The sequence below is a fragment of the Chanodichthys erythropterus genome, chromosome 1 (genome assembly GCF_024489055.1).
Source record: "Chanodichthys erythropterus isolate Z2021 chromosome 1, ASM2448905v1, whole genome shotgun sequence".
NCBI lineage: Eukaryota > Metazoa > Chordata > Actinopteri > Cypriniformes > Xenocyprididae > Chanodichthys > Chanodichthys erythropterus.
In genome coordinates this window covers 15,245,432-15,272,509 of record NC_090221.1, presented here as the reverse complement: position 1 = coordinate 15,272,509, position 27,078 = coordinate 15,245,432, and the positions used below count along the sequence as shown (strand labels likewise).

At 35.5% G+C, this 27,078-nt stretch overlaps 1 long non-coding RNA gene across 1 annotated transcript; it reads right to left on the bottom strand.

Annotated features, from left to right (window-relative positions):
- Positions 1–20,158: 20,158 nt before the first annotated feature.
- LOC137017106 (uncharacterized) lies at positions 20,159–21,973 on the bottom strand. Its single transcript, XR_010894557.1, has 4 exons — positions 21,871–21,973; positions 21,607–21,712; positions 21,182–21,294; positions 20,159–20,593 (listed from the first exon to the last, which is right to left on the bottom strand). It is a non-coding gene; the product is annotated as an uncharacterized lncRNA (long non-coding RNA).
- Positions 21,974–27,078: the final 5,105 nt, after the last annotated feature.

Below are 27,078 nucleotides of genomic sequence, written 5' to 3'. Positions count from 1 at the left end.
TCTTCACAAAAATGAGAGAAATAATGAGGTATATTTGTGAGAGAAAAACAGATTTGCACTTGGAGAGTTTAAACCCATATTTTGCCTGCAGAAATCTTAGAAGTTATGTGGCGTTAGAAGAGAAAAGCTTGCATGAGCTCCCGCAAAGTTTCCTCACAGAGATACCTTTTTGAGCTCGAGCTAAAATATAGATATTAAAAACTCCTTGGCACTGAAATATTCAAATGCCTTTAGCTAGCCAAAAGAACATCCTGCTAATATGTTTGATATTTTTTTCATGTTTAAGAGGCAAGATCTGAATAATTGATAGCTGCTTTTTAATGACCTGAAGATAATGTGCAACTGGAGCGAAAAGAGGCAGAATGTAGGCGGTAGAGGAATGTGGAGAGGAAAGGTGGTCAGAGAAACTGAGGGGGATTGTGGGAGGGGGATTTAGGCCTGTGTATCAAAATCTCTTTGTAGATGGAAGACGACCCCCAGAGCACCATGTATCCTCTCAGAACTTGATTAAAACCAAAAGTAGAAGTGTGTGGATTGCAGAAAGTTATGCTTTCATGTAGAGCACTGTACCAAAGTGCTACAAAAAACATTGTAAGATATGTTTGATGAAAAAGGAACAACACAAAACTCAAAAGTTGAGAAGCCATGTGAGCCTTTTTTTATGAGGGTTGGGTGATATTTTGGCTTAAAGAAAATCAACAAAATGCAAGTAAAAGATTCCCTGATGAACTAGCATTGGTAATATTTATATATAGTGACCTATCAAAGTAAATTTGTATGAATTTGAATGATGTGCATTTGTCACATATTCATTAGACGTGGTGTATACCCTTTGTATAAGTACAAGCCAAAATCAGAAAACCAAATTAAAGGCCTGTTCACTCCAAGAACGATAACTATAAAGATAACCATAAAAATAATTAGCATCCACACTAATGAACGAAAATATTCTGTTTGTTCTAAGTTAGCGCTGCAGGTCTGTTATCTTTCACTTTACATGTTCGAGCTCTTAAAAGCAGACTAGATTCTGATTGGCTGTCAATGTTTTTATCTTACATCAGCTGAAAAAAAAAGAAAAAAAAAAGGTTCTGAACGTGATTCCAACAATATAAATTCTCCATTATCGTTATAGTTGTGGTGTGAACTCTGCTATACTCTAATATTTAGAACTATTTTTAGAACTATATTTTCATCATTATCATCATAGTTATTGTCCTTGGGATGAATGTCCTTAAACTCATGCCGGTTTTCCACCGACAGACTGCTGGTGCCAGAGATTGAGTATTTCCACTACAAAAAATACAGGTCTCAGCCAAAAGGCTCCACATAGTTCTGAAACACTTACAACAACCATGAGTAGCTGTGCTTGTTTGTCGTAAACTACCAGTATGAGTTTGGAGATACACGTATAGAATAGGTCTTGATTTTTGTCGTTGGACTGCTACGCATTTTCACCTCTACTGCACAATCACTGATGACCTTCACAATGTTGAATTATTGAGAGACTGTCTTGTATCTCTTCATCTGCCAAACCTCTGTGGTTTACCAGGTTTCCAGACCATTGAGAAAGTATTCCATTGTGTAAATCATGCAATTGGAGCAACCAAACTTTATTATTCTGTAGGTTAATCATTTAACACTACACATAGCTGCTTGATGTATTTGGTTGAATATGAAATCTTAAAACTGACACTGCATGGGTGACCAGACCCAGAGGGAACCTCTGCTGATCTTGAATGGAAATCTGTGGAATGATATGGTACGCGTTCAGTGTTATAAGCCAAAATATCCAATAAACAAACATGTATGTATAAATGATGGATGGCTGTTTCAAATTTGCAGAGCTTTCACAATAATTTCTTCTGGGGGCTGATAATAACCAGTTTAACTTGTATTCACTGACAGAACATTAGAATTATTTATATTAACATTATATTAATATTAACAGGAAAGACATGCCAACACCATGAGATAAAATAGGAAAGACATGTTTTGGTGCTTTAATGGTCTAAATTAGGAAAGTAAGGAAAGAAAGGAAGAGAGGAAGAACAACAGGACATTTTGGCCACGTTCACAGAGCAGCAGAATATGGTTACGTCCACACACAGTGCGGTTATTTACAGGAGTGACAACCAAATAATATAACCAAATTTTTAACCAAACTCAAACCTGTATTTTTTTTTTTGATAAGTGCAACAGTTTAAGCAGAACTAAGTAAATTTTTAACTTTATAAATAGTATTCTAAGTCCTTACGATGGTTAATTGACTTGTAGTTGTGTGTTTGAGGTGAGCACTAACCCCTTCTGGCACGTCTACGGCAAAAAACAGCACTTGCAAGTTGAGCTGCGCCGACCCGACACAATCTCGCCTCATGTTCACGTTCACGAGAGTGACAAAATGCTTTACGGTAATTCAAAAACAATGTATATATTATGACTTTATAAGACAATTTCGAAAATTACCCACCTCCATCGAGATTTTTTGTACCGTATTTGCAAAACTACTGCGCTGGTGAGCGTTGTAGTCATTGTAGTCCAGAGCTGCGCTTGGAGTATTTATGACAGTGTGATTCACTGAAGGAACCTGTAGGGGGAGCTTCACAAATCTTACTGAGTTCCGCTTTAAAGCTATCCGGCTAGCGCATGTTTACATTGAAGCTGCTGACGGTTAGTGAAGATTTGATGGATGAACTCGCAGCTCAACTGGACTCTGTCGTGTCAAAAGTGATAAGACTTTTCAGTTTTATGGATGTCGCCATCTTTGATATTACTTTGGTCACTGTCGCTATGGTTACTGGTAAGAGAATACGGGTTTGACTCTCGTTGCACGTTCATACAGAGAGTATTCGAGATGCTGCTGTAAGTTGCTGTGTGAACAAGAAATTTGGTGACTCACACCTGTAAATAAATGCGGTTGTCAATCCCAAAAACTGACAGTGTGAACATAACCTTTGTCAGTCATTTGGTTTGTATTTCTATGGGATTGCACTGAACTGTTATTCAGAACTAGTTCCATTAAATAAGATTCTAATGATGGTCAGTTTCATTAATGGTTCTCGCATGTGCATTCTTATTTGATGCGCGTATTTTAGTACAGAATCCTGTAATAAAATACTCAAAGTTTCCCAGTACTATCAATTCAATATGCATACAGTGCAACCAAGCTATTCTGACTCTTGAATGAATGACTCTTATGATCCGGTTGTCTAATAATCAGTGTAGTAGCCTCTTTTTTTTAATATACAGTGGGTACAGAAAGTATTCAGACCCCTTAAATTTTTCACTCTTTGTTATATTGTAGCCATTTGCTAAAATCATTTAAGTTCATTTTTTTCCTCATTAATGTACACACATATTGACAGAAAAACACAGAATTGTTGACATTTTTGCAGATTTATTAAAAAAGAAAAACTGAAATATCACATGGTCCTAAGTATTCAGACCCTTTGCTCAGTATTTAGTAGAAGCACCCTTTTGATCTAATACAGCCATGAGTCTTTCTGGGAAAGATGCAACAAGTTTTCCACACCTGGATTTGGGGATCCTCTGCCGTTCCTCCTTGCAGATCCTCTCCAGTTCTGTCAGGTTGGATGGTAAACGTTGGTGGACAGCCATTTTTAGGTCTCTCCAGAGATGCTCAATTGGGTTTAAGGCAGGGCTCTGGCTGGGCCATTCATGAACAGTCACAGAGTTGTTGTGAAGCCACTCCTTTGTTATTTTAGCTGTGTGCTTAGGGTCATTTTCATTGTATTGTCTTGACCTTCAGCCCAGTCTGAGGTCCTGAGCACTCTGGAGAAGGTTTTCGTCCAGGATATCCCTGTACTTGGCCGCATTCATCTTTCCCTCGAATGCAACCAGTCGTCCTGTCCCTGCAGCTGAAAAACACCCCCACAGCATGATGCTGCCACCACCATGCTTCACTGTTGGGACTGTATTGGACAGGTGATGAGCAATGCCTGGTTTTCTCCACACATACCACTTAGAATTAAGGCCAAAAAGTTCTATCTTGGTCTCATCAGACCAGAGAATCTTATTTCTCACCATCTTGGCAAACTCCATGCGGGATTTCATGTGTCTTGCACTGAGGAGAGGCTTCCGTCGGGCCACTCTGCCATAAAGCCCCGACTGGTGGAGGGCTGCAGTGATGGTTGACTTTCTACAATGTTCTCCCATCTCCCAACTGCATCTCTGGAGCTCAGCCACAGTGATCTTTGGGTTCTTCTTTACCTCTCTCACCAAGGCTTTCTCCCCCGATAGCTCAGTTTGGCCGGACGGCCAGCTCTAGGAAGGGTTCTGGTCATCCCAAACATCTTCAATATAAGGATTATGGAGGCCACTGTGCTTTTAGGAACCTTAAGTGCAGCAGAATTTTTTTTTTTTTTTTTTTTTTGTAACCTTGGCCAGGCTCTTAAGGCAGTTCCTTTGACCTCATGATTCTCATTTGCTCTGACATGCACTGTGAGCTGTAAGGTCTTATATACACAGATGTGTGGCTTTCCTAATCAAGTCCAATCAGTATAATCAAACACACCTGAACTCAAATGAAGGTGTAGAACCATCTCAAGGATGATCAGAAGAAATGGACAGCACCTGAGTTAAATATATGAGTGTCACAGCAAAGGGTCTGAATACTTAGGACCATGTGACATTTCAGTTTTTCTTTTTTACTAAATCTGCAAAAATGTCAACATTTCTGTGTTTTTCTGTCAATATGGGGTGCTGTGTGTACATTAATGAGGAAAAAAATGAACTTTAAAAAAAAAATGAAATGACTTTAGCAAACGGCTGCAATATAAGAAAGAATTAAAAATTTAAGGGGGTCTGAATACTTTCCGTACCCACTGTAGATAGACCAATTATTGTCTCAGAAAATATTATGAAAACGTAATTGAAATGTCTGCGTAAACACAAAATAATTGAGTAACACTTTACAATAAGGTTAATTTGTTAATATTAATTAATGTTTTAAAGACCCCCTGTGGTGAAAATCAAGTTTTTAATGTTGGTTATATGACTATATGGTGTTTTTAATATGCTTTAAGACAAACCATGTGTAAATTCATAAGTCAACACCATTGTTGAGTATTTTCTGTTTAAAACTGCAGTGATCTAAAGACAGTTTCAAAAACGTGTTTTGAAATCGCTGGTGTTTATGACATCACAAACTACCTTGTAACCAATCACATCAACGTGCTTTAGCATATCATTAACTATGATTGCTCTGAAGCAGGGGAGTCTCAAAAGAATATATTTTTATGTTGATATTAAAAATCTTTGTTATTGTTTGAAATGATCTCATAATTGTCATTTAGAGATTAAATTGTTTTTTTGCAATTATTTATTAGATCCATTAAAGAACCAAAATAGTTAAGAGGAATAGGAACTGTTAAATTCTTTACAATTGCCTTTAGTTTTGAGTCAGATCAGATAGAGAGAGAATATGTAGTAGTTGACGTGGAGGATACAGAAGATGAGCGGTACTGTCCAGCAGTGATTAGATTAGCTGTGAGTGTTAGAGTGAGAGCTGAACATGGGAGAGAGGAGAGCTGGTCAGGTCTGCTGGATCAGGGAAAGAAAATTAATTGAAAGCAGCTGTTAGACTGTGTTTTTAATGCCTGGACTGGACAGAGTCAGCATGGCCTGCCACCCAAGAGAGAAAGAGAAACAGACAAAGAGACAGGTATAGAGATAAACAAGACAGTCAGTCATACAGATCCAGGGCCAAGTGTGTTAACAGACTCTGACATGGGCTGTACAGAGACTTCATTTGGATAGAAATATAGAATTGTAGAAGGAATGCAGGAAAGGGACATGAAGACGAAAGAGAAAAACAGAGAACATGGAAGAGATAAAGCGCAGAAGCCAGTTCATGAATGTACATCTGCTCTTGTCATGTTTATCCCTAGAAGCAATGTCAGGGACTGACAAGCTTCTGAGAATCCTCTGTCTGTAAAAGCTTCAGTCTGTCAGCTGTGCACACACACAGAAAAGCAAATTAATCACACTGGGGTGGATTCATCAAACAGTTGTGGCACTTTTGAGTGTTGTATTTAAACACAAAAATCAGCATCTTATTTGCCACTATCCAGGTGCTAAATGTATTTTAATTTTGTCATTGTAATTCTTTTCAGTGAAAAAACACTAATTGCTCCTTTTTTCACAAAATTCTGTACTATTTAATTGGTGCAATTGATGTTTTTTTAATTAAGTTTGTGCATTAGAGTTTGGGATTTTTTTCTCTCTGCAGGTTACATTGTTATGCCAGTAGACTTAATGAGTCATGACTCACTGAATCAACCAATTCTCTCAAAAATGCTGATTCATTCACAAACAAATCAAGTGTCTGTTTATGAGTGAGTCAGGGAAACATTTATTCAACTAATTGTTTTAAAAACACTAATTCATTCAGGACCAAATCAAGTGACCGGCTGTGTCCGAAATTATATGCTCTCTGAGTAGGTTCTTATTTTGATAGTAACCTTGTGCCTGTGTTCTATATAGTATAAATGTGTGTACTATATAACATACATAGTACTGTACATAATGTGTAGTACATGTTGTCATTATCATGTGACCTACCAGAATAATTTTTGCCAATTCACTGCCATTCACAAATCCTCTCTTGTGGCTTCATGGGATGTCTATCAAATGCTTCACTTCAGTATTGTGCAAGAAGTCGTAAGTCATCCATGCCGTACTTTTCGCCAACTGTACATTCAGACATACTACTCTTTTCCCATAGTGTTTTTTGGCTACCATGTAGTATGGAAATATGCAATTTCGAAAAGAGCCACTCTCTTTATGAGTGAGTCAATGAATCATTTATTTAAACAATTAATTCAAAAACAGATTCAATCAGGAATGAATCAAGTGACCATCTTTCACAGGCCTGTAAAACAACATTAAGACCCCTGGAGTCGTTGTACAAAAGTTCTCTTAAGGTTCATGACAAGAAATCTCAGCTATTTCACCACTGTCATATTCTCAAAAAACATAGCATATATTAAGCTTTGAAAACATAATCATATATTTAGATCTCTGTCTTTTGTTCAAGATAATAAATGGTACTGCAGCTCCTCCCTTAAAAAAGTTTATCTTACTGAGCTCAGAAAGTACATCTCAAGCCACTCAGTCGACTGCTTGGGGCGAGTGTAGGATTCCTTTGTGTAAAACAGCATTTGATAGCTCAGCTTTCTCAAGTGTGGCCATCAGACAGTGGAATAAGTTGCCAACAGAGTTTATCACGTGTAAATGTTAACATTTTTTCACATGGGGTCAAAAAATGGCTTCTTCTAAAACAAACATGTTCACATAATGTTTATTAATTGATGTGTGTGTGAGAGCGTATTTGTAAATGCATGCTGAGGAATGAATGAATGTTTTAATGCTGTTTTGGGAGAAATGTATTATTAACTTGATTTGTTGACATCAGCCTGTCCAGGGACTACAGGTGAAAATTAGCACAAGTGCTACAACCTGGTAAAATGCATCTCTACTTCTTAAGGTTAATGCATATTTTACACTGTCCCTGTTTAAATAAATAAATAAATGAAATGAAAAATGAAATGAGTGATTGACTGTATCATAGATTCAACAGAACTACTTGCGTTTCATTAGCAAAATTAAAAAAAGTAAGTTAGGCTTAAAAGGTAAGTTAGGCCTACTCAAAACAATTAACTTCTTTCTTTATTGTACTGTTTATAAAAGCAAATACATTCTTAGTGAATCCCCCATAGAATGGTTTGCAAAAGGAAAAAAAAAAAATGCAATTGCTAAATTTTGCACTCTCTCTCTCTCTCTCTCTCTCTCTCTCTCTCTCTCTCTCTCTCTCTCTCTCTCACACACACACACACACACACACACACACACAGATCAAACCATGGGCAGCACATCTAGAGCCTAAGCCAGAGCGGGTGGATTGGTAAAAGGAAAAAGAAAAACAGGAGGAAAAATATATAAAGAATGCCTATCCAAGTTTTCTGAAAAGCATGACTTAAAAGAAAAACACATTCTCTTTTAACCTCTGGCTTTCCTCCATTGCCCCACCTCTTGCTTTCCATGTTTCCATCTTTCTTTGGAGGCACACCAAGGCTGTGCGTTTCTGTGTGTATGTGCGGTTAGGCGAGTGTGTGTGGTTTGAAAGCAACAGAATGTGATGAGGCAGCTCTTTGTTTGAAGTAAGGATGGAGATGAAGGAGCGTGTGTGTGTGTGTGTGTGTGTGTGTGTGTGTCTGTTTGAGGGTGCGGAGAGCTCTGTGTTGAATAAGAAAGACTTGAAGATCCTTCAACTGGCCTCTGGACTAAATTCAATCCGGCCAGCCAAGGAACCGAGAGACAGAACAGAGCCAAAGAAACGTGTGTCCAAGAAAGTTTGAGGCAGTACAGTCATTCGTAAATTTCTGCAAAAAGGATATAAAGAAACTTCAATAAAACAGGGCTAAAAGTATGAGTTCTTAACAAACACAGGCTATGCATGAGTGTAGTATAAGCTTAGACTCAGAGCTGTGAGTGCTGGCAGCTGTCTGATCAGAGAGGAGGGGGGAAACTTTGGTGAGTCGGTCTGAAGGTCAGTAAAACACAGGGGAGAGAAGAAATAATGGCTTGGCATGAGGAAACTGTAGAACGACTTGCTGCAACAGCAGAAGAGAGAGGACCATTTGAAAACAAAGCACGATCATGTTGCTGCATCTTTAACAAACACCCTCCCCAGTAGTTTGTGTGCTTGAATGCATTAAATAAAGAGAGAGAGAGAGAGAAATACAGAAAGAGAAGGCTGTTAAAGGAATAAATCATCCAAAAATGAGAATTCTGACATCATTTACTCCCCTCATGTTGTTCCAAACCAGTAAGACTTTCTTCCATGGAACATAAAAGGAGATATTTTTGAAGAACTGTACTAGTTGCTATTTTTCCATGCAGTTACAATGAATTAGCACTGAGGCCTTTAAACTTCAAAAAATACATAAAAGCACCATGAAAGTACCTTTAACGTATACACAATAAATCATATTTAAGAGATCCGCTATGCAATGTACCTGCATGGAAAAGACCATCAAGCACATTATCAATAATTTCTTCTTTTGTGTTTTGCGAACGAAAGAAAGAAAGAAAGAAAGAAAGAAAGAAAGAAAGAAAGAAAGAAAGAAAGAAAGAAAGAAAGAAAGAAAGAAAGAAAGAAAGAAAGAAAGAAAGAAAGAAAGAAAGAGAAAAAGAAAAAGAAAGAAACTCTTGAGGAGAACTATTCTATTCTAGGTGAACTATTCCTATTCAAATGCCCTTACTAGTAGCTTGTGTAGGCTGCATGGTGTGTATACTTGTGAGTGTGAGAGAAAGGGCTGTTAACAGAAAAGCGATCTGCAGGCTATCAACAACTCTGCATAGCCTCTGGGGAGTCCCTTTGAAAATGTAGTGCTTTGGGAAATGCACTCACACAATTTATTTGGACTCAATAAAGCCGGTGAGGAATTTTCCCAGTGTACATCACATACTCGCTTCCATCTCTTTGCCGGCAAAGCTGAGGAAATGAAAGCGGCAAATAAATATCCATAAAATTCGAACACAAGCCCGTTTGGTGATTTGTGAATCTGGTGAATCTGCGATACCCAAAAGACTGAGAGGGAAAACAGAAAAAGTGTGTGTGTGTGTGTGTGTGTGTGTGTGAGAGAGAGAGAGAGTGGGGTCCTTCCTACCAGATATTTATACACCACTGACTCATGCTAGAGGAATCACATTAGCTATGGCTGCCATGTTTTTATTGGAGCTCCAGCCGGGCCATTCTAACCATCTTGGCCTCCCTCTCTTTCTCTCTCTCCTACTCTATTTCTTACAACTTTCAGCTCAGGCACTCGGTTAATGATGTGTCATTTCCTGTCATTGCTTGTGCTGTGTGTTAGAGTCTTGTTAAACTCAGATATATGTGCAATTCAGCTGAACATATGCGCCTCGGAAAATACTGTGAAGGTTATCATGAAGTTTTATGACACTGTAGAAAGTTTCTAATTTTGTCTGAATTATTATTTAATTTTTTTTTTGCTTTGTTTTTTTTTTAATAAAGCAAAACAAATCCCTGTTTGTATCAGTCTTGTATCACATCTTGTCTGTGTTTGTGTGATTAGTGGTGAGGGTTTGGAGTCTTTCTACAGTTTACATGATTATGCCAGTAGGTGGCGACAAGTGAACCATTAAATAATTTGTTCATTCACTCAACTGATTCATTCAGGAACAAATCAAGTTGAATCTTTATGAATGAATCATTGAATAATTTACTTAACTGATTTTTTTTTTTCAAAAACACCTGAATCATTCATGAACAAAAAAACATTATTGTGTGTTTCTCAGATAAGCGACGGTTCTGCTTTGACGTCATTGGGAAGTTGGAACTATTTGTGTTAGCGGAGTATGACAACGTAACTGGCCAATTCTTACGAAAATTGGCAAAGATAATCTTAGGACTGAGACGAATAGAAATGACTAAACAGAAATGACTGAACAGAATTTTATGACATATTGGTGAACAAAAAAGTTGTGATGTCGCAAACTTAACGAAGTGGACCCAATATTGGTTCAGAGGCTGTATCTCGGCCAAACTTTGAGCAATCAGTCATGAGATCTAAAAAATGCAAAATAACTTTTGAACAGTTTGTCAGAAAATTATAATATTTCTAAGGATTCCATGTGTCATGACGAATCCGAGGATAACTGGCAATTTCGTGTCAGAAATGTGAGTTACTCAGTATTAACTTTTTGTTTATTAAACAGTTGCATAAAAGCTACATCATTCAATAATGCTACCTTTGTTGCTAGTTCTAACTTAACCTTTTCAAATTAATGTTTGGACACATGTATAAAATCTAGCAACAGATCATGGATCTGTGGTGTTTAAGGCTGGAATACAATACACGACTTGTAAAATCTGAAACACTAGACATCATACAATTGCAAACTTTGTTAATGGTAATAGAGAAAAATTGGACATCATATACTAAATTACAAATCATTTTGAACACAACACACTCATGCAGAAACATGTGCCTCATTGCTAGACATGCAACAAATGAAAACTCAAAAATCAGCTCAAAAATGTTTGAAAATCGGCTCAATGTCTAACATTTTTATATGTCCGACTGGATGGAATCATGGTCTGGAGCTAAAAAAAAAAAAAAAAAAAAAAAGAAATGAAAGGAAAAGTCTCTTACTACCATACATTATGCGATTTTTCTGGAAAATTTGTCACTGTGACTTCCCAAAGGCTAACTTTTGCCAGTTATCGTCGATTATAATAAAATCTGGGCAACATTTGTGCAGTGTATTCCAGCCTTAAAAAGTATTTTCACACAGAGGATCTTTGGAACATTTTCCTTAATTATGTACATACTTGTCCAATACTGTTGTTGTATTGCAGTTTTCACACAGCAGTTTTTTCTGGTGTGATATTGCTTTAATAAACACAGATTTTTTTTTTTTTTTTTTTAGTCTGGTCCCATATGGCTTGCCCTCCAGTGTTGGAAGACATAGAAACAGACAGCTGGTTGGGCTGGTTAGGGCTGAAAAAGTGTGTGTCCGTATGTGTGTGTTCTCTCAGCCCTTTTAACAAGTTTTTCTCTCTAATTATCTGCCTGTTGGATTACTGTAAAGGAAGCAATGCCTCGGGCAGGGGTCACAATTCTCTTTATATATATCTCCATTCCTCCATCCAATTCTTTATTGCCTTTTTATATTGCTCACTTTCTCGCTCTCGCTTTCCCCATTGTTAATGAACCACAATGACATTATAGACACCATGCATTCAGACTTCCAGTTTGAATGCAACAGCACTGCCTCATACATATGTATGATCTGAATAATTATGTATATCTTAATCCAAGAAGTGTGTGGGCTGATTAAACATGCCTACAGTCTTTGAGCATAGGCAATTCCTCAACAGAGCAAAATAAACAAACAGAATTTTATCATGCGTTCCGAAAAAAGGGAGGAGAGAGAAGCAAAATGAAGCAAGTGAGAATATGAATGTCACTTATTTAAATGCATTATTTAGGGCTGTAAGAACAATAAACTATAAGTCTTTGAAATCTTTTGGTCTATGAATAATAGAGGTCTGTTTTAAACTGTTTCAAAGGGAATTCTGCCTAACGACCACAGGCTAATGTCCCATCATCCTTCTCACCCATGTCGTGCTTGCTGATTGGTCAGACATTGCACACAAGGGATAAGAAAAAAAGAAGATGCTTTCTTGTAATTGCATCAGCGTTCCTTACATTAAGGAAATTAAGAAATCGAACAAAAGCTTCAGGCAAGCAGAGAATTCTGGAATCACCAGCTCACGGAAGATAAACTTCAGGAGTTTTTGGCCTTGTTTCTTAACAAAAAATGGCAAGAGACACTGGTCAAGCAAACAAGGTTGTGCTAAGGACCTTTTTTTTTTTTTTAGCTCAGAGGATGCCCTGTCATCGCTCTGGAGACTTAATGGAGTTCTCAGTTAGGATTTATTCAAGTATCAACTTTTTTTCTCATATATTTCTTCTACAGGAGAAATACATTTGAGACCATTTTTGGCATGCAGTAAGAGAATAGTGAAATAAATGTGAATTTAACCGAACAGAAATATCTTGAGTCCTTACTGAAATCTTTGATGACATTGGTGTCCCCTAAGCACAGTTTGTGACATTTCTTTCAAAACTGTACAAGACACATGTGAGTTTCCTTGGGAAGCACTGCTGTCTAAAAACATTTGAGACATTGAAGAGATCTTATTTGAGATTTTTCTTTGCTGTGGGTGTAGCTGAGTTTTGTTTATAATTTTCTGATGTCTGTCTATGGCATTGAAACACATGCTCTACATAACTGAAAATATATTATTCATAATCTGTATTTTTGTCTTTTAAAGTTGAGTGTTGTTGCTCCATATGGACATGAACTTGTAAGGTTCTTAAAAGGAGGTAAATGAATCAGAGAGGCAAAACTATAAGATGTATGCAGATGTTTTTAGTAAATATGTTGATATATGAAAATACTTAATTGGTTTGAGTAGGACAAACTTAAATTGAACAAATTAGTTCAGTTAAATTAACTGCTATGAGTATTTAGAACTTTCTTTTTCTTTTGAGTTCACAGCACAGACATATTTTAATAAACGGAACTGTTTCATTGTTTTGAGTTGTATGAACTCATTTATTTTCATTTAGACTAACTTAAGTTTAACTGAAACTGGGCTGGGATTTCTATTTCCCAGCAATCTTTGCCCCTGGCACTCGAAAGTGAGAGTAAATGCTAAAATTAAGTGCTATATAATGAGTACTACAAACTTGATGGTTCTGCCATCAAGGGAATTGAAAGCATCATAACTCCAAAAATTTGATGTAACTGATTACCTCCATTTTTTTTTTGAGTAAGCCCAACTTATTTGGGTTTACAGTCCTGAAAACAAGTTCTTCTATGGTAAATTTATCTTGTTTTAAGTATGCTAATATACATTAAGTTGAAAACATTGTGTTTTTGAAATGATAATATAGTACATTTTGAGCTTTGTCTTTTTTGTCTCTGCTTTGTATCTCAAAAAATATCACAATGAGAGGGTAAACTTGTGAAGGACTATAAATGACGAGGCAATGGCATACCATGTACAGTATGTAATGCAATGTTGTTCTTATTTTACTGCATAACTATGAAGAGCTACTTTAGACTTTATGATATGGCTGTTGACCTGCACTTTACCCATTCAGGTACCTTTCCTAGCCAGACGTTCCATTTAAATGGCAAATATAATATTTGCTCAGATACCCAGCTCACATTTAACTCTCTAGAGTTATTCATTACAAACTGACAACTGTGAAATGTGGCTTAAATTTATTACTTTTGCATTTAAGGCTTTTAGCAGACACCCTTATCCAGACTTATCCAAAAAGTGCTTTAATACATTATTGATTTTCCAAGAGTTTCCAGAATATAATTTTAATCATATCAAATACATTTCATATCTACAGTAAATGTTTGTTCATATGTAGTTCATATATCGTACAAATTGTTTTTATTTAGTTAGGTAAACTTGTGTTATACAGTGTGTGTGTGTGTGTGTGTGTGTGTGTGTGTGTGTGTGTGTGTGTGTGTGTGTGTGTGTGTGTGTGTGTGTGTGTGTGTGTGTGTGCTTTTGTTTATATTACATTGTGGGGACCAAATGTCCCCATGATGTAATATAAACCTGAGTTCACCTACATCGTGGGGACCAGCCAGCGGTCCCCACAATGTAAATGGGTTTATAAATCATATAGAATGAGTTTTTGTGAAAAAGTAAAAGTTTGCACAGTTTCCTGTGAGGGTTAGGTTTAGGGGTAGGGGCAGGGTAGGGGGATAGAATGTACAGTTTGTTCAGTGTAAAATGCATTGAAGTCTATGGAAAGTCCCCACAATTCACAAAAACAAACATGTGTGTGTGTGTGTGTGTGTGTGTGTGTGTGTGTGTGTGTGTGTGTGTGTGTGTGTGTGTGTGTGTGTGTGTGTGTGTGTGTGTGTGTGTGTGTGTGTGTGTGTGTGTGTGTGTGTGTGTGTGTGTGTGATTAAATTGTGTTATGTTTGGATTTCAGAGCATGTAGATGTGTTTTCTGAGGTGAGCTCATAGTGCACGTGTGGGTTTTAGGTTTTGGGGTCAGTCTGGAGCTGAATTTGTTGTACTTGGCCAGCTGAGTTTCAAATCCAGCTTAGGTATGGATGTTTGTGACCCAGTGTACAGTGCATGTAAGGTAAGCACGGTGTGAAGCGATCAGTGTGTGTGTGGGTCAGTCCTGGTCTCTGTTGACTTTGGCCGGATCAGTGAAGTTGGAAAACTGCCTAGCGTGACACACTAATCAATCTCCCTGAGTTATGGACCTCAAGAAGTTTGTATTTACTTTCCTTTTATTTTCTACTACACTATTTTTAGATTTATTTATACTATATGTCACTCACCGTAGAGCTCGGAGTTTTGATGCCATTGGCATGGCTGTTTTAGTATGTGTTGATAATGCATATAATCAGGCAAATGTGTAAATCACTCTGGTGAGTGTTATTATGCTTTAGGGAAGAGACTCACTGATTTACAGCCTTCTCGGACATGGTGAATATATTAAGAATTGACAATGTCTGGCCAATGTCCTTGTGGAATGTCAGGTAAAATTACAAGCAACTGTTAAAGACTTTTCCTGAAGGGTTTATGAAGTTTTGGATGCCTTATAAATCTGCCATATGCAACATATGAAGCATTTAGACATACTATCATCAGAACATATATAGCAGTCTTGTGTGTATATGTGTGTGTTTATGTGTGTGTGTGCGTATATATATATATATATATATATATATATATATATATATATATATATATATACAACCCAGTCTCATATGAAAACGTATCCTGACTACGTTGGTCCAAAGTGCAAAATGTAGAGGGGTTACAATAATGGCCCTTAAATTGTATGACTGTTACATTTTTTTTTTTGCCTATTGTTTTGCGTCCAAGTCACGTGACTTTAGAGAGCCCGGCCGTGAGAACAAAAAACATGGCGGACATTTCTCTACTTTTTAGTGAAAAAACAATATTTGGAGTTAGTTTCTGCATAAAAATAAGTTTTGATTACATTTTTAGCGAGAAATATATATTCTATTTTCATAATATTCACTCAGTGAATGTACATAATCACTCGCTTGCGCGTTGTTGCAAAGATTTTTCTGATCTCGCCAGAATAATGTGAAACTGCTACGTTTTGGTTGCTATGAACAATATTTTATTTTCTGCATCAAAATAAGGTTTGATTACATTTTAAGCAAAAAATATATATTATTTATTTTCATAATATTCACTCAGTGAATGTACATAATCACTCGCTTGCGCGTTGTTGCAAAGATTTATCTGATCTCGCCAGAATAATGTGAAACTGCTACGTTTTGGTTGCTATGAACAATATTTTGAGTTAGTTTCTGCATAAAAATAAGGTTTGATTACATTTTTAGCGAGAAATATATATTCTATTTTCATAATATTCACTCAGTGAATGTCAACCCGTTCTCACTCCTGACCGTTCTCACGCTGAAGAAGTCTCCTTCAGAACACATCGCGATATTTGGCATCAGTTCGCGTGTGCTGGATGTTGGTAAGTAGTCGTAAATACGCTGTTCTAATGTTTGATATAATGTCTTTTCTGTTTGCAGATATTAATCAGATTAACGTTAGCTCCCTCATGTTCAGTCACTGCATTATATCTGTCACCTCCGCTGAGGTTTTGCTTTTCATTGCTTTCTATATTAAATACTAAACTAGGGTGATTAAACACTGTCACGTGACGTGCAATATATTGCACAATATAACATATTCATATCAGTTTCAAAGTAGTACAAGTGTAGTTTCAAAATGGTATTTGTTGTAGAAGCACGGTAAAAAACAACACTTACCATGCTTTTTACCACAGTATTGGTCGTTTTAATGTGATTTTTGTTGTAAATACAGAGTGACCACAACACTTATCATGCTTTTAATGCCTAATAATGTTAAATCCAAAAACTGTAAGGTCAATAAGAACTTCTTTCCTATATATATTTATATATAAACCTATATATTATAAATAATGATATTTTCTTTTCTCTTGTTTTAGCTGAAAAGACAAAAAGGGCCTTTCGGAAATGGATGAAGGAGACAGAAAGCTGCAAAGGCAAATAATTGCAATGGTATGTGTGTGTTGCTTTTAACCCTTTATCAAACATTTTATCAAGCATTTGTTAAATAGTCTCACAGTAAATTAAAATTAAAGTCAAATCCTGTACATATTTATCACCTTATTTGTAAATCAGTTGTGCCCCTTCTTGGACAGTTGGACGTCCCACACATAAAAGTTTATATTAATTCCATTGAATTCTTTAAAATGATTACAGATTGGGCCCAAAATGTTCCAATGATACATGATGTCTCTCTGCACCTCATAACTACCTCTGTTTGCAAGAGTGAAAATTATCATTTGACTTGTCACATGACATCAGATATTCGATTATTTTGTCATAATCAAAATAATTGAATATCTGATGTCTATTCAATATCTAATCAGTTACACTGCTGATAATGTCCTGCTTGCATGTGAAACATGTTATTTTTTTATTTTTATTTTTTATTTTTTAAAATATGAATATAGCTTGCTATACTTTTAATCATGGAAATGCCCACACATCAGTGAACTTATTACATAAATGCATTTAACATTTAATTGTGCAACACTCTTTACAGAAGGAAATCCTACGGTTATGTATGAACTCACAAGTGCAAGATCATCATCAAGTGCTGTGCTAGGCACATTGGGTAACAAGTGTCCTCCAACGTATCCAATCTGTGACCACATTCTCCACATCTTCCCATGGGACACCAACATTCTTCAGGCCTTCGTTTCCATGTCTTCCCCTGCATTCTCCTGGTGGTGTCCACTTCATATCTGTCTTTGGGTGTTGTTGTTTGGTCATGCTTAGGGTGTGTCCAGGGAGGTGCACCCTTCACTCTGTCACAGTTTTTAAAAGTCTTCACGTGGACTCCTCCTTATGATCTCCTTGAAACGTGCAGAACCAATATTGAAAATAGTAATTTATCTTTTTCCATATTCTTGCCTTTACCAAAGAAGCACCAGTGCTCATCCGGAGTTTTGGTAAAAGTTCTAGTAATGCTGCGACTATAGTCAAATATGTATTTCTGCATGTGTGTATAGCAGCTGTTTGTCCGAACAATTGAAGTTAGTGAGAGTGTTCAGGAAAACCCTCTGAGAACAATCAATATTTATTTAATTCTGTTTGGTGCTGATATAGAGTATTACAGAAATGACACATTGACATTCTGGACATTATTCTGTGAGTTTGTTACCTCTTCATTTAGATGGACTTGAAAATGTCTTGCATTTTGTTTCATTAAACCTTTTTTTACAGTGTCACTATAGTAAATGTCCACCTTAACTACATCTATGGTATCATTATATCAGTACCTGGATAATGTAAATGTAACATACCCATGAATGTATTTTATAGAAGCATTTTATTGCTGAAAATATTTAACATTTATAAAATGCATTAACTATTTGAATTTGCCTTTCATTTAGTTACAGTAAAAGTGAACAATAAACACAATATTATATTGTATTAAAGTTGAGAATGTAAAATGTTATTTTTTCCCCCCTATTCTTTAAAGAAACATATTTTCACATGGAATTTTATCTCATCTCTTGGTTTGTAAAAATAATACTTCATCATATCGATTTGTGTAGTTATATTTCACTATAATAGATTGCGTCTGTAACTGGATATATTTTTTTCTCACAATTAACTGATTTTTATACTGTTGTGCAGTAGTTTGGGGCCTACATTTGTCTTTGACACTACATATTGGAATATGATTACAAAATCGAGTACATTCATTATGCTTTTATTTATATTTATTTTAATTCCAAGAGTTCAAATGGTGAAGAATGGTATAAATAAGTGATTAAATGTATACCTTTAATATACTACATATCTACTGTAAATGTTAGAAGCACTTTAGTAGATGCAATTATATCTCTTTCAAATATATTTATGCATCAGTTTAAAACACAAAGGAGTCTTTCGTTGTAAAATGTGATTTTTATCATATTTAATTAGATTAATTATATATTTAAGGAATCTTTCTCGTCAGCCGGAACCGAAGGAGATCTGTCGTCATTTACCATAAATGGACAAGTAAGCGTGACGCATCTGTTCAGCTGTGTTGTGATTGGCTGTGACTCTATCGCAGAACTCGCTGTGATTGGACTACCTTTCAACCCATATAAAACGGCGCTTTATCTTACAAAGTTTGTTTTAGTGTGAATATTACGTTACTCATACATTAAGTTAACTATAAAGTGTTTCCATGTTGTGAGAAATTACTCCTTTACCGAGATCCCAACCCTAACCCTAGCTTCTCAATGAACTACAGCGCCATGTTTCCCGTTCATTGATAGAATGACAGAGACATATGGGTAATGTAGTTTAAAACGTTTAGTAAAGAAATGATAAATGTTAAAATAATAAGATCTTTAATGGACAACTCGATATTTAAATATGTTTATTGTGCAAACATTTATTACATATATGAGGGACAGGCTGAAATGTAATATTTTACTGTAATCACTATTAAAAAACCTTTATGCCAGCTTTCCATGTATGTCTGAAAACTGTGCCCAACATTATTTAGTAATCATAGCATAAGCAGTTGTCCTGTTGATTTTCTCTTTGATACGCTAACCGGACTTTGAGTTACAGCCATTTGAAATGTGCATTTTTTTGCTCTTCCAGGGGCCGGTACTGGCCCCTTGGGGGTGGAAGGGCATTAAAATCTACACAGGTGTGTACTCCTCATCATGGATAACAAACTTTGTTGAATCACATTTAAATATTGGAGTATTTTATCATTTCCTCATTTTCCATTCTAACATCATGCTTGTATAGGTTTTTGATGGGTATTGTGAGACCATCTGATGAAATATGGAAATATTATAACAAAATGTTGTAATACAATAATAATAATAATAATAATAATAATAATAATTGATTAATTGAATAGTAGTTGATTATTTCTTTGCTTTTTTTTTTGTATGAACACCAATAAATATAATGGATGAACCCACAACTTGCCATTATCCAGCTGCCAGTGTTGGCAGTAAACTAAAAACTATTTATATTTACACTTCACTATTACTGTTACACAAGGATAATGCACTATTCAGTAAAATAAGAAACTGTGCCAAAATGTCATTATCACCCCCTCTTCTTGCTCCTCACATGCCTGACATCAGTAATGTCCAGCTGTCATTTTGAATGCAGTAGTAGATGTACCAGAATGATCAACATCGATCTTCTTCAACTCTGCTTGAAGTGTTTGTATCAGTATAACCCACTGCAGCCTCTCTTTATTCACATTCCTTCCCTTTATTTATCTGGAAACTGCCATCCTTGTCACAACATGAAAGTATATGCAACTTTTGGTGCATTGTTGTCCCAAATATCATGAATTAGATCGAAAATATTTATGTAATATATATTTATGTATTAATAAGTAAAACAATCATGGAAATTATATGTCATTTTTTTAAATTATGAAATAAACTCAGCTTAGTTAAATTGTATTTACTCTACCAAACACCACGTTCATCATAATTTATTACACAACACTTTATTGGAGGATACAGCATAAGGTTGAAATTTGCATAAAGACAAATGAGATTCAAGATAAATAAAAACGTGTCTTCAAAAATACGTTAACGTCATAATAATCCATTCACAGACTTTACTCCTATTGCACAAATGAGCGCCACAGAATCCCATCCAGTCAACTATGATCCAGAAAACAGATTTGATATTGAGTTTAAAATAAAGATTCATTATCACAGCTGAACTGGGTTCTTGCTCTTCCCTGTACATGTCTCTATCATGTTCATGTTCTTCTTCTTCTAAACAGTTTGTTCAGTTGTACTCTACAGTACAACTAATGACCAGAAGATGTGATCACTGATGTGCTGTAGCTTTTTCTCAACCAGAGGAAGAAGTCTTAACATCCCATTGTCAGGCGTTCTTCAGTCCTGGTCTAAAAGTAAAACAAAAAAACACAGACAATTCAAGTTAAGTAGTTTAATGGACAGCCAGGTCAGCTTATGTTCTGCATGATTTAAACAGTGGTGGGCTACTCTGGCCCTCAGCGTCCACGGTCCTGCAGATTTAGCCTCAACCTCAAACCCAACTGCCTATAACTGTCTATAAGTACACCTGAAGACTTTGGTTAAAATTTTCAGGTGTGCTCAATTATGGTTGGAGGTAAACTCTCCACCTCAAAAAGGAGACAGCAAAAGGGCTAGAGTTGCCTGTTCCTGATTTAACTTTACAAAACAGCAGTACATAATATATATATTATAATAAAAATGCAGCACAGACTGTAAGCTAAGTACTGAACAAAAACTGTTTTACCCATATTAACAGCAACCTGTTTTAAAAGATCTTTTAGAAAGGCATGCTCTCTTTTGAGCCTTGATTTCTTTCAGGACAACATACTCTTCTGTTTCTTGTTTCAAGAGCATAATTTGGTCAAAAACCAAGTGATAACCTGTACAATGTAAAATTGTTAAAATACTGCAATAAAAACTTTAAGGCAAGAATTAAGAATAGGCACAGGACTTACCGTACTCATGAAGAAGCCATGGCCATGCATAGTTTCTGCCTCTTGTGTTCCTCCGTAGCTGCACATCAGTCGTTTTTCCTCTAGGATCTTCTGTTAGTGACTTCACTTGCTATCTGTTTTAAAACACAAATACAATGTTTTAGGTCTGTGCAGTATAAGGCCTTATTTCAAGCCAAAAAAAGTATTACACATAATTTAAAGAACATTTACTATTTAATTCCTATTATACTATATTATATTATATTAACTCATTATCTTCCAAAGCTTCCCTGTCTGCTTTTATCTAAAAAAACAAACAAACAAACAGACAAAAAAAAACAGAAGGAACAGTTTTTAAGAACTTTTTAAGAACTTAATAGTCCTTTGAGAGAACAACATTAAATTCTGTACTACATATTACAGCATTGCCTCAACACAAGACATACCAATGGACTTCTGTCTTCTTTGGGCATGAGATGGTCATGTTCCTTCCTCACCCTAAACAAAGGACTTCGATGAGCTTGCTTTGATATAAGGACTGGTCTTCCTTCTCTGCACAGAAAAACAAGAAAGTCTCTACTTACTCTGTGTGCAATTACTCTTGTTCTTAAAACATACAAATTGAGACAGTTATAAATAAGTTAATTTACCATACCATCCAGGAGAGCATTTGATGAGTAAATACTGATTTAAATATCTAGAAACTTTACCTGGAAAGGGCTGATCACGGCAGGTTTGCAGCGACTCACTAGTAGCTCTTGTGAGGGTCGGCTCTTAAAAGAGCTGTTGAGTTTGATGTTGTAGAGATCCTAAAAAAAGGACTAAGTAATCTGCAAGTAATCCTGCAAGACAGAAAGGAAGGTAAATTTATTACATCACATTCAAGTTGTCAATTTACACATAACTGTAGGATTTCCTTCTGTAAAGAGTGTTGCATAATTAAATGTTAAATGCATTTATGTAATAAGTTCACTGATATGTGGGCATTTCCATGATTAAACATATGTCTTTAATAGCAAGCTATATTTATATTTAAAAGAATAAATAAATAAATAACATGTTTCACATGCAAGCAGGACATTATCAGCAGTGTAACTGATTAGATATTGAATAGACATCAGATATTCAATTATTTTGATTATGACAAAATAATCGAATATCTGATGTCATGTGACAAGTCAAATGATAATTTCCACTCTTGCAAACAGAGGTAGTTATGAGGTGCAGAGAGACATCATGTATCATTGGAACATTTTGGGCCCAATCTGTAATCATTTTAAAGAATTCAATGGAATTAATATAAACTTTTATGTGTGGGACGTCCAACTGTCCAAGAAGGGGCACAACTGATTTACAAATAAGGTGATAAATATGTACAGGATTTGACTTTAATTTTAATTTACTGTGAGACTATTTAACAAATGCTTGATAAAATGTTTGATAAAGGGTTAAAAGCAACACACACATACCATTGCAATTATTTGCCTTTGCAGCTTTCTGTCTCCTTCATCCATTTCCGAAAGGCCCTTTTTGTCTTTTCAGCTAAAACAAGAGAAAAGAAAATATCATTATTTATAATATATAGGTTTATATATAAATATATATAGGAAAGAAGTTCTTATTGACCTTACAGTTTTTGGATTTAACATTATTAGGCATTAAAAGCATGATAAGTGTTGTGGTCACTCTGTATTTACAACAAAAATCACATTAAAACGACCAATACTGTGGTAAAAAGCATGGTAAGTGTTGTTTTTTACCGTGCTTCTACAACAAATACCATTTTGAAACTACACTTGTACTACTTTGAAACTGATATGAATATGTTATATATATTGTGCAATATATTGCACGTCACGTGACAGTGTTTAATCACCCTAGTTTAGTATTTAATATAGAAAGCAATGAAAAGCAAAACCTCAGCGGAGGTGACAGATATAATGCAGTGACTGAACATGAGGGAGCTAACGTTAATCTGATTAATATCTGCAAACAGAAAAGACATTATATCAAACATTAGAACAGCGTATTTACGACTACTTACCAACATCCAGCACACGCGAACTGATGCCAAATATCGCGATGTGTTCTGAAGGAGACTTCTTCAGCGTGAGAACGGTCAGGAGTGAGAACGGGTTGACATTCACTGAGTGAATATTATGAAAATAGAATATATATTTCTCGCTAAAAATGTAATCAAACCTTATTTTTATGCAGAAACTAACTCAAAATATTGTTCATAGCAACCAAAACGTAGCAGTTTCACATTATTCTGGCGAGATCAGATAAATCTTTGCAACAACGCGCAAGCGAGTGATTATGTACATTCACTGAGTGAATATTATGAAAATAAAATATATATATTTTGCTTAAAATGTAATCAAACCTTATTTTGATGCAGAAAATAAAATATTGTTCATAGCAACCAAAACGTAGCAGTTTCACATTATTCTGGCGAGATCAGATAAATCTTTGCAACAACGCGCAAGCGAGTGATTATGTACATTCACTGAGTGAATATTATGAAAATAAATAATATATATTTTTTGCTTAAAATGTAATCAAACCTTATTTTGATGCAGAAACTAACTCAAAATATTGTTCATAGCAAACAAAACGTAGCAGTTTCACATTATTCTGGCGAGATCAGATAAATCTTTGCAACAACGCGCAAGCGAGTGATTATGTACATTCACTGAGTGAATATTATGAAAATAAAATATATATATTTTGCTTAAAATGTAATCAAACCTTATTTTGATGCAGAAAATAAAATATTGTTCATAGCAACCAAAACGTAGCAGTTTCACATTATTCTGGCGAGATCAGAAAAATCTTTGCAACAACGCGCAAGCGAGTGATTATGTACATTCACTGAGTGAATATTATGAAAATAGAATATATATTTCTCGCTAAAAATGTAATCAAAACTTATTTTTATGCAGAAACTAACTCCAAATATTGTTTTTTCACTAAAAAGTAGAGAAACGTCCGCCATGTTTTTTGTTCTCACGGCCGGGCTCTCTAAAGTCACGTGACTTGGACGCAAAACAATAGGCAAAAAAAAATGTAACAGTCATACAATTTAAGGGCCATTATTGTAACCCCTCTACGTTTTGCACTTTGGACCAACGTAGTCAGGATACATTTTCATATGAGACTGGGTTGATATATACAGTCCAAAAGTTTGGAACCACTAAGATTTTTAATGTTTTTAAAAGAAATTTCATCTGCTCACCAAAGCTACATTTATTTAATTAAAAATACTGTAAAAAACAGTAATATTGTGAAATATTATTACAATTTAAAATAACTGCGTACTATTTAAATATATTTGACAAAGTAATTTATTCCTGTGATGCAAAGCTGAATTTTCAGCATCGTTACTCCAGTCTTCAGTGTCACATGATCCTTCAGAAATCATTCTAATATGATGATCTGCTGCTCAGTAAACATTTATGATTATTTTCAATGTTGAAAACAGTTGTGTACTTTTTTTTCAGGATTCCTTGATGAATAGAAAGTTCAAAAGAACAGCATTTATCTGAAATACAAAGCTTCTGTAGCATTATACACTACTGTTCAAAAGTTTGGGGTCAGTAAGAATTTTTATTTTTATTTTTTTTAAAAGACATTAAAGAAATGAATACTTTTATTCAGCAAGGATGCATTAAATCAATCAAAAGTGACAGTAAAGACATTTATAATGTTACAAAAGATTAGATTTCAGATAAACGCTGTTCTTTTGATGTATATATATATATATATATATATATATATATATATATATATATATATATATATATATATATATATATATATATATATATATATATATATTTACTACCGTTCAAAAGTTGGGGTCAGTAAGATGTGAAAAATTATATTTCAAATAAATGCTGTTGTTTTGACTTTCCTATTCATCAAAGAATCATAAAAAAATTAAAAAATAAATATTAGCCAGCACAATTTTATTCAACATTGATGATAATGATGATAATAAGAAATGTTTCTTGAGCATCAAATCAGCATATTAAAATGATTTCTGAAGGATCATGTGACTCTGAAGACTGGCTGCTGAAAATTCAGCTTTGCCATCACAGTAATAAATTACATTGTAAAATTTAAAATGTTTAAATTCACTTTCATTCACTATTTTTTTACTGTATTTTTGATCAAATAAATGCAGCCATGACTTATTATATTATAAGTAATACAATTTCATATGTTTTATACTTTAAAAGTGTATATAAAACACTATTTAGTATGTTTTTTAAGCCATTTGGTTTATGAGGACACACACACACACATACAGAAGTATACATATAATATTGAGTTAATGTTACATGAAAAAAGACTGTAATTTTACAGATATTTGCATTGCAAAGGATTTGTTGTATTGTCTCCTAAATAAGGAATTTCCAAACTGCATTATGAATAGAAAAAAAGTCAAGCACAGAGTTTCATCTTAATGAAAGCATGTAGAGGTTAGTCATTTCCTTAAAGGAGGGAAGGACAGACGAGCCTCGTTGAAATGCTAATGTATGCATAGGGCTAAAGGGTTGATTGGACTGTGTAAAATTTGCTTGCAGTAAGGAGCCTCAGAGTCCAGGGTCAGACACGGCGTGGTGTGGTTCGACTGAGGGCTGCCCTACATTTCCGTTCCCGCTTTTGTTTTGTCCCTTGTAGCGCAAGCTTCGGTTTGCACTCGGCGTCTTCGTCGGCCCATATCTGCTTTAAGATACAGTCGCTCATTAAAATACAAACAACAAAAAAAAAAAGGACAATGAGTTGAACAGAGATGCAATGTTTCCCTCCTGGCCACATGATGCTTATCTCGCAACAAGACTCGATGAGGGAGGGGTTATCACATGTTGGATGTATTAACATGTCTGAAGGGTGAAAAGGGGTAGAAAACCACAAACAATACCAGAGGCCTGATATTTGTTTGTTCTTGATAAATTAAAGTTGATATCCTAAGTTCGGTCGCTAATGGTTGTGGCGCCGCTGAAGATGATAATGATGGTGGGGGTGTCAGGGTTATAAGAAAGGTGATTAGCGAGAAACTCCAGGCAAATATTTCATTTCTTCTCATAAGTATATACATCTGCACCAACCCACACTCCACACTGGCACACACAATCACTTCCTAAAGCCTTCAGCGGGCGCATTTTTCTAAGAACTGCTGCCTAACAGCCACACAAGTGGAGAAAAACAAGGGTTGAAATGAAAGAAGGAGAGAAAAAATGAAAAGATGAAATGACATGCTGTTCTTTGCTCTTCTAGCGTTGCTGAGAGCAGCTTTGCCACCCTCTCTTCTGTTACTTGACAACTCTGTCACACTCAGCCTCGCAGGCCTGACACTCACACACAAACACAAGCGAGTACGCTTGCTTGAGTGCCTGCGCTCATGAATTCACACCAAGACAAGCACAAAGAGTAAGTACTATAAATGACCAGGCAATGCCGACCCTGATTTCATGACATGAATTTAATGCAATGGGCCGGCACTTTACTGAAACTGTTCTTATTTTACAATAGCACTGTGAAGAGTTTCTTTAGAACTCATGATATGGCTGTTATGTTGTCCAGCGTTACATTCCACCCATTTAGGTAGCTTTACTAGCCAGACGTGCCATTACAGTATATGCCATATATTTGCTTGCATGCCCATTACAAACTGACAGCTGTGAAATGTGGTTTAAATTTATTATATTTGCATTTGAAGGCATAGTTCACCCCAAAATGAAAAATCTGTCATCATTTACATAGACAGATAGACATAATATAGAAATAAGCATTTTCTGTAAAGCCGCTTTGAAACAATATGTATTGTGAGAAGCGCTATACAAATAAATGTGAATTCTTCTTTAAGTCATCCATGTGTATAAGTGTGTGTGTTTGCGTGAAGGAGGGGT